Below are 9,654 nucleotides of genomic sequence, written 5' to 3'. Positions count from 1 at the left end.
CTTAAAAGAGGGCTAGGTTGAAGTACAAATGAACCATGGCACAGAGAGAGATTTAAAGCATGTTTAGGGATCTTTGTGCCATGCATGATGGATGAGCCAATATGCTGTGGAGCACGTGCAAAATCTGCATTTATCAACTCATGAAATTAGATAAAAAATGAAAAGTGGAAAGAGAGATCGTGAGGAGATGATGGTAAATGATCGATGGCTATATTGAAAGCATTTAGAGCAAGATTTAGCTTCGGGTAAGCTTCTTACACTTCTCCTTCCCCACATATTCTAACTTTCTGATGATTTGGGTACTTTGGGGCTATTTTGTTTTGTTTTCTTGGCTAATGGTTGAACCTATTGCCTTAGTTAAGGTCTTGAAGAGTTAAATCAAGCCTCTAAACCTAGATTTTTAGGTTATACATGATTTGGAGTTGTTGGTTAGGGTTTGGACGAACTATAGATAGAAATTAGATGATTAAGAGCAATGTGTGTAATGTAATGGTGTTATTTATGTATTACGATGTTAAATAAGACTAATGTAGTACGTTGGAATGATTATTAGGGTTAAATGGAGGTTTTGAGTATAATGGGTATCCTAATTATATTATAAAATAGGGTGATTAGTATGAGAATTTTGACAATTAAGGGTTTAATTATGTAAATTAACCTTTGATAGAGCATTGTGGTACTAGTAAACACATGTGGAGCCGTTGGTTGACCATGGTAACCCTTTTAGTAACAAAAGGGTTAAAGTAATTAGATTGTCTAATATCCCTTTTTATGTGTTTGAATGGTAGTATGTTAGATTTAAAAGTAATCTTTTGGTTTGATGCTGGCCTAATAATAATATAAAATTATGATTTTGAAGTTATTTGAAGTGGAATGAAAAGTTGTTTTAAAGTTTTAGTATTTAAAAAGCTAAGTGCTATTTTATACATAATTACTTGTAAAATTCTATGGTTTAAGTAGAAATAAGAAATTGTGATAAATGATATGTTATGGATATGTATTGGATGTATTAAGCTTGTTTGGCATGATCATTGCAAGAGGGTAGGAGTTCACTTTAGTATGTTTTTGAGACATTATTTGAAAATTCATATTGTACACTAGCATCGTAGAGGCCCCGAGGCTTAGTATTATATTGTATGGAAGTCTAGTACTATAAGTGATAGATTAGGCAATGACATCCCTAGTAATTTTGGATAGGGAAAATCTATGGTCCATAGTGGGTGAAGGCACTTTTAGCTGGGGCTGCCCTCCTATTAATGGCGAGCTTAGGCTAATCTTGTCACATGGACTCGGTCCTATTGAATTGTCAGCCTACAGATTTAATTGGAAGATATAAGGAAGATATAAGGTTGTGTGTTGATCGTGCACATCATACTATAACCATATGTGTAGATTTATTAGACATGTTATGATTTATTATGCCACTTCACATACACACAAACTATTCTCACACACGAGTAGTTGATTAAACTATTAGGTTACTAAGTCCTCGACTCATGTTGTGGTTATATTTTATTGGTGAAAGCTTCGATAGGGGTAAGGGAAAGGAAGGTGCAATTGAGCATTAAGGGGACTTTGGTTGAAAAAATTAGACTATTTGTTTAGAAAAAATTGTTACCCCTAGTGAAATTTATGTTGAAATTGGGGTTTTTAGTGGCCAAATCTTGCCTGGACTGTCGTGGTTGTGATTTAAATGCTTGCACAAGTTGTTTGTGATCCATTTGAGTTGGTTTAAGTGGTTCCACAATTATTGATACTTGGTTTGGGGGTTTTGGGAACTTTGGTTGTGATTTTTGAAAGAAAATGAGCTATTTTGGGTTTGGGTGTTTAATTCTCATTTAGCTTGGTGTTTGGGTGTGTAACCGGTGCCAATAGTTAGATGGCTTTAAGAACTACGTGTAGATGCTTGAATCGTCAAAATTGAACATCAGACGATGAAATGGCATACTCCAAAAGTTGGCTTGGAGAGTTGTCATGATAGTAGTTTGCTGTCAAGACAGGGTATGCACGCTACAGTGTTTGTCCATCAGGCTGTGGCATGAGATATAGAGAGGGGGCATGTCCCTTTATGCAGTCCGCCATGGTAAACAATACACTATGTCGCAGTGCACTGTGCCTATGTGACTAAAAATATTTTATCGCTTATTATTTTTATAGCATGATTAATTTCCTATGCTTCTGTTATCTTATTTACTTGGTTTTAAATCGTAGTTTGAGCTCAAATGATCTTTTGAAAAAGGTTTTCTCGAGATCCCATTTTTCTCAAATATTCTTTAACCTTTAGGTTATGGTAACTATTTATGGGATTAAGGTAATCTTGGTTATCATAACATTGTTTCGTGTTTAGTGTTTTGTGTGTTTGGTAATGTCAGGATGACGTTACATGTAATGCCTGGCTTAACATTACTGAGATAACACTCACACTATTGTGATAACCAAGATTAATCAAAATCCTTAAGAAAAGTCATCACAACTCAAGGGTTTAAAAGTAATAAATTTTAAAATATTAGGTCTCAAGAAAACCCTTTTGAAAAGTCGTTTGAGCTCAAACTCTAATTTAAAACAAATCATACAATATAACGAAAGCATAGAAATTAAAATAGTACTTACAAATAATCAAAATAATATGGAAATTTTTCAAAAATTGGCCCATCCACCGTAGCACAAGTCTTACTCATCATGGTAGCTGGCACAAAGAGCCTAGGCTCTTATTGGTATTTACGTCATGATGTGACTGTCATGAGCCACAATGCGCACTTGTTGTCATGACAGCAAACATAACACTTTGACAAGCTTTTAGAGTATGTTGTTTCACTATCTGATGTTCAATTTGAACAATTCAAGTATCTACATGTAGCTCTTCGAGTCCTTTAGCTATTGGTACTAGTCTCATACCCAAACTCTCAACGATTAAAAAGTTAAACACATAAACCTAAAATGGTCCGTTTTCAACCCATAACACACATTTCGGTGTCCACAACTCATAACCTAATACCAATTGCCTAGGAACTACTTGAATGAATTTAAATGGACCACACACAATCTAATAAATCAATCATGTCACACAAATAACAATCTATACATAAAATGACTACCCCCATTACACAATAATATTTAGGCGCACCAAAATTTATCACAATTGTCATTTCTATCATTCCAACACATAAATTCACACAAACATAACACCTACACAAATATCTCGACCGTTCACAACCATTTCAATATAGATATAGCAATCTAGGTCGAGATATATACTCATGCATCATGATTTTCTTGCAAGTGAATACAATAATGAAATGCTCCTTAGTTGGCATAAAATTCACATCATTTGTTACAAAACCAAAATAATAATAGAAGAGAGCTATACAAATGTAGCCCTCAGTACTTAGTAGTCCCTTCCTTCCCTTTATCCTTATCGAAGCCTTCACCTGTAAAATACAAGGTGAGATAAATATCTCAGTAACAGAATAATTTACAACTACCAATTAACATACATAATTATAAGAAAGTAAAGATAACATATGCAAAAATATTCATTTAGAATAATCACTATATTCTTTTTAATAATCATGATTCATTTCCAATCTAACATGATCATTTTACCATTCGAACTTTCATGTCATCTCGATTGAAACCATATGTATTCAACCAAGTGCAAATTCACAACCGCCTAAGCTTACCTTCAGTGGTAGGATTACCAAGCTAAAGGTATCCTATCTCACTTTCAAACTATGGTTTCCCCTTATCACACATGAATCAGGGTGTCATTACTCTAACGCTGCATCACTGATGCTAAGGAGCTTCAATATCCAACACCATATCTTGCATAGATATTAAGGAAATAATCTCCAACACCATACCTTACTAAGCACTAAGAAGATACATGGACTTTCATTACTCCTTCCTATGAGTGAACTCACATGCCCTATAATGATCATGCTCATACTTATTATACATACTACATATTTGCATCCAAATTACATTTTACTCATATAAGATACTTCTACAAATTTTCATCATTTGGAAACTACTTTAAATGCACAAAAGTCTTATTTTGCAATATGCAGTGCTTTCAAAACACATGTAGAAAATTTAAATATCGACTCATAAATAGTTAAGCACTTTAATCAAATAGTATAAATTATTTTGTTACTTTAACCTTTTTATCACAAAAAGGATTACCATGGTCTAACGTTGGCTCCACACATTCAAGACACACAACCATACTCAAGCAACACTTAATCTACACAGTTAAGTGATAATTGTTGATTATCACTATAGTTAAACTCGAAATCACTAGATTCTGAGTACCTATTGTACCTAAAATTCTCATTGAACAACATCATCTCTTCTAACATACTTCATTAATCCTATTTAGCCCCAAACACACAGTATCATCCACCATTTACCCATATTATTTCAAAACTTTCAAATTATACCTAAGGTTCGTTCAAACCCTAACCAAAAACTCCAAATCCATATAAATCCCATAAATATAAGGTTTAAGACTTGATTTAACACTCTAAGACCTTAACTAAGTCAACAGATTTGGTTTAGACCTAAAAAAATTGAAATTATGGGCCCTACTACCTTAAAAGTCAGATAAATTGCATAAAGGAAAAGGAGAGAGAATATGGAACTCACCCATAATGATTCAAGCATGTATTGCCTTCAATGTGCCTTTAGGATTATGCCATAGTAGCCATGAGCTCTTTAGCAGAAGTTCCTCTCAATATCTCTCTTTCTTCTTTCTAAAATCAGATATATTTCAAGTCTAATAAATGCTAGATTTTGGCAATGTGTCGTAACACGTTAAGCATGCATCGCAGTACATGGTACAAAAATTGCCATATGCCTTTTTGGCCACCTTCTTGAGCTTTATTGCTCTATACCTTATCTTAGCTCATTTTCAACCCTGTTTAAACGTCAAATAACTAAATTAGTGTCCCAAAAACACTATTAGTTTAAAGGTTGCATATTTTGACCAATTTGCCTTTCTTAAACAATTAAAGTCCTAAGTTGAAAACTTCAAATATTACAACTTGGCTCATCATTTTCTATACATTTTGGATCCTCTATTAATTGATCTAAAGCCACTGCCTAGAGGAGCTTTTGATGAGCTTGGAGAGAAGAATATTTTGATTAAGCATCTATTCTCCATTAGAGATGAAATTTTAACTTTAAAGGCTTACAGAGATTTAAATTATCTAGTTGTCTTTTCTCCTTTCACTTTTACTTGGCATTTAATTTTCCATTACTAAATTGAATGGATTATTCTAAATTGAGTTGCACTGAGGACAATGCAAGATTTAAATGTGGGGGAAGGGACTTGTCTTTATTTTAAAAATTTTAAAAATGTTTTTGTTTTTTTTCTTACATTTTTTCAAAAATCCTTTTACTGTCTTTTTTGTGTGAAGTTGTGAGTTTAAGGCAATTTTAGTTTGGATGCATTCAAGCATGATAAATAATTGATCTTATGTTTGGAATTCAAGTGGCAATGAATTTGGTTTCAATGGATTGAAGTGATAGTCTTTAGCATGTGAGAATTTAGGTCTAATGTCTTCTTGTGTGTATTCTCCTATCACTTCTCTCACTCTAGAACGTGCCTTGATTCTTAATCGAGACTATAATTACATTTTCATGAAGATAATTTAGGCATTTTTTTCTTTGAACCTACTTAGCCAAATAGTCATCCCATACAACTTATTTCTTGTTAGCCAATTTGAGCCTAGACCTTTTTTTTAAAAAAAAAATTAACCAATTGAAAATATAACCAATAAAATATTTTTCTCCTTCATTTTTCTCACCCCACTTTAGGTAATGAGAAGCATATCATTATATTTGTTTGAATGAAATAATATATTTGAAGTGAGATTTTGGTTATTTTTGAAAAAGCAATAGAAAAAAGAGAGAGAGAGTGCAAAAGGAAAAAAAAAGAGAAAGAAAGGAAACAAAGAAGAAAAAAATAAAGAAAAAAAAATGAAAAGGTGCAAAAAAAGAAAAGAAAAGAAAAATAAAAAAAGAGGAAAAATCAATCTATTTTGTTTTAAATATGATTTTCATTTTCTTAAAGTTTATTAGCCTTCCATTTCCCTATTTTTATGCCATACTTTTACCTAAACCCCATTACAACCTAAAATAAAGTCCTTTTGATTATTGCATTGCATATCACATAGATAGTAGAGAGTTGGATGATAAACAAGCTTATGGTAGTGAGGTTTTGATAGATAAACTTGAATGAAATACTCACCTATAAACATTTAAGAATTGAAAGTTAAGCACTTGACCTTTCTGAGGGACTATTATTTGATTTATTATTACCAAGTGAAATTGCCATGGTACTTGTTATTCTAGATATGAGAGAAATTGATTAGAGTGTTAAAGTATTAAAAAGCTATGATTGTTCCTTATTCTTTGTTGCTTCCACATTTCTTTTCTTGAATTTTAAAATTTAAGTATTGCTTAGGAGTGTAAAAGTCTAAGTATGAGGGAATTGATAAATAGCAATTTTCTCTATTTTTATCATTTAAATTTAGATTGTTAAATATTTATTTGAGGCTAATTGAGTTTAATTGGATATTATTTTATTTTATTAGCCAATCTTTAACTTTGGATTTTAACTATCAAAATCTTTGATTTTAAAATATAAATGATATCTTTGACATTTTTTCATAGTTTCTATTTTATTTTATTTTATTTGTGTAGATCTTCTGGATCTAATTTGAAAGATATTGGTGGATATTATTTTGGATAAGAAGAATATGGGCATATTCAAAGATTAAGTCAAGAATCAAATCTTTAAAACTTTGTTTATATTTATTTTGGGTCTTTTAGAGTAGTTTTCAATTAGAGTTATTTAGGATAGTTAGCCACATAGGAGGCACATCACTTTTATAAAAGAAAGGAGGAGCACAAGCACAGCATGAGTTCCTCTTGTAGCAATTGCCACGCATCATCTTTCATTCAATTTCTTTAAGAGATGGCTCCTCATTTTAAAATGCGGTGTTGTTTGATTTTTTTTCTATGGAGGGCTAAATTTTTAGTGTGATTAACAACAAACCATGATCTTAAATTTTAATAAAAGTTTTGATATTTAGAAAAAATTTTATTTTAACTTTATTTCTGTTTGCTCTTCTTTATTTTACTTCTGAATTTTATGCTTTAATTGCTATCGTTGATTAGAGTAGTTTTATTGTATGATTTTTAGGTTATATATTTTATTCAAAGTTTCACTTACTATAATCAATTGACATAGCATCACAAGAGTAATTTGGCCTAGTTTGAGTTATTATTCATGCTTCGTTTCTAATGTGGTTAGTATAGAAATAGTTGTTAGGTTGTCACTACTACAAAATAGACTTTTCACATCGCATTTTTAGACTTTTTTCACATCATAACTAAAGGGGATATCATATTGGATGACTTAAAATAATGATTTATCCACGTCACAAATATTTGTGAAGTAGAAAAGAATAAATCATGTCCCTTTTAATACTAAGGGAGGTAATTTTTACATAATCCACGTCCCTATTTTACTAGATAGAGATGTGGTTTCCATATAAACCACGTCCCCTCTTATAAAATTTAAACATGGTCCATAAATAAACCACATCTCCCTCTAGAAAGGTGGACGTGCACTACTACAGAAATGGGTATATATGACGGGTTTTATTGGATGGTTATAATTATAAGTGTCCAATAAATTAAAATATTAGACGATCCTAAAAATAACCGTCAAATAATTAGACAGTTATTTTTAGAACCGTCTAATATATGTTTAAATTTTTCAATTCCTTCTTTTTTTAGACATTATTGGATGGTTATTATGAATAACCGTCCAATATGTGCCTTATATCAGTCCGCCTCGTCCTTTCTTCTGCAGAATATCAGATCTGGTTCTTGTTCCATCTCGGCTCTCTCCCTTCTTGTCTCCTCTCCTCTCATTTCAGCCATTAATCTCTTCTAAGCTTTCTCTTGCTCTTTCACCACTCTCTTCTCCTGCTCTACCATCGAAGACTCGTTTCCCACTAATGAAGATCTTGTCTCTCCTCGTGCTCTGCTCTCTCACGCGTAAGTGGTCTTATTTTCTCCTCTCATTTCTTCTGAATCTCTTACTCTCTGAAATGATTTAACTTGATTTTTGTATTTTATTGTTGCATGGATTACTGATTCTTGATTAGGCTTTTGTTTTGTTAGATTAGATTATATTGATTTTGGGTGTTATTGGTGTCGCACGCAAGCTTTTCAGTAAAATGCTTCATAGAAAAAATTGAGCTTTGGCAAGAACCCATAAAATTTAAGTTATGGGTCACTTGAAAATGCATGTTAGACTAATAATATATGATTAGAAAAGAGTTATATTTAGTTTTTATTTTTATCCAAATTTATTTTTTATTTTTTATGTATTTTTTATTTGAACAATATTTAACTAGTTGAGTGAAAAAATTTTATTGTTTAGTTCTTTAATTGATGATTGAGTAGTATATGAAGTTTTATAGTGAATGGAATTGTATATGAGTACTTTTAGCTTATTCAAAATTGTTACTTATGTGTAATTTGTAGTTTTAAATGACATGTGATATTGTTGTTTTTGATAATGATGATAATGTGATTATAATGAGGGCAAAATGCCTAGGAAAATCTTATTTTTATGCCATTATGCTGTTGAATTTTTGTTTAAAATTAATAGTTTGGCATTTTAAGGGCCCTTTTGTTTAAATTTTTTTAAAATTAAAAAGCAATTTTTTTATACAAGAAAATTTTTTTATTTGTTTTAAATAGGGGTAGAAATTTTTAATTAAATTAGTTTTTATAAATTAATGACATATAATTTTTATAATAGTTGGGCCTATATATTAATGTTAATATTGAAATATATATATATATATATATATTTTACTTATTATTATAAGTAACAAATGATTTTTTTATTACAACTAACATAAAATAATTATTAATTTTTTATAAATTATAAATAAAAGAATTCACTTGTTGGCAAGTTTTCACATAAGATAAAATACTTATAATTAATTTAATATAATTGTAAGTATTATCTTAAATTTAATTATCTTAGAGAGGATGATGTGTGTGTTTGTGTTTTTGTGTGTGTGTGTGTGTGTGTGTGTGTGTGAGTGAAAGCATGTGGCTCATAATTGATAGAGTTAGTAATTAATATATTCATTAAACTAACTCTTTCAATATGATTGAGTCACTAATATAATTTTTCTTAACAATTCTTATTAGATTGAGAGAGATTATAGACAAGAAATGGATGTTTGCGAATAGAGTCACAAAAGAATATGTCGATAGGGTGAAGGAGTTTATTAGATTCGCACTAGAGCATAAGGCAGATCATAATAGTATTGTATGCCCTTGTGTGAAATGTGGGCTCTTGAAGCAGGTTAGTGTGAGCGAGTTGGAATTTCATTTAGTGTGTTTTGGAATTGATCATACTTATACATGTTGGTATAAGCATGGTGAGTCGAGGGATACGACTAATAGAAGTCGTGAGTATAGCAATACATACATGTCACATGATTTCGAAACAAGTATCGACGAGGATGATCGTGTTAAAGAGATGACTAATGATATTGAAGAGGAACTTTAGAATTGTCTAGAAATACTAGAGAGGTTGAGAAATGATGCAGGGACACC

Source organism: Prosopis cineraria, unplaced genomic scaffold, assembly GCF_029017545.1.
Source record: "Prosopis cineraria cultivar Desert tree isolate PC_DT_omini unplaced genomic scaffold, ASM2901754v1 PC11, whole genome shotgun sequence".
NCBI classification, from domain to species: Eukaryota; Viridiplantae; Streptophyta; class Magnoliopsida; order Fabales; family Fabaceae; genus Prosopis; species Prosopis cineraria.
This window is presented reverse-complemented; position numbering follows the sequence as displayed.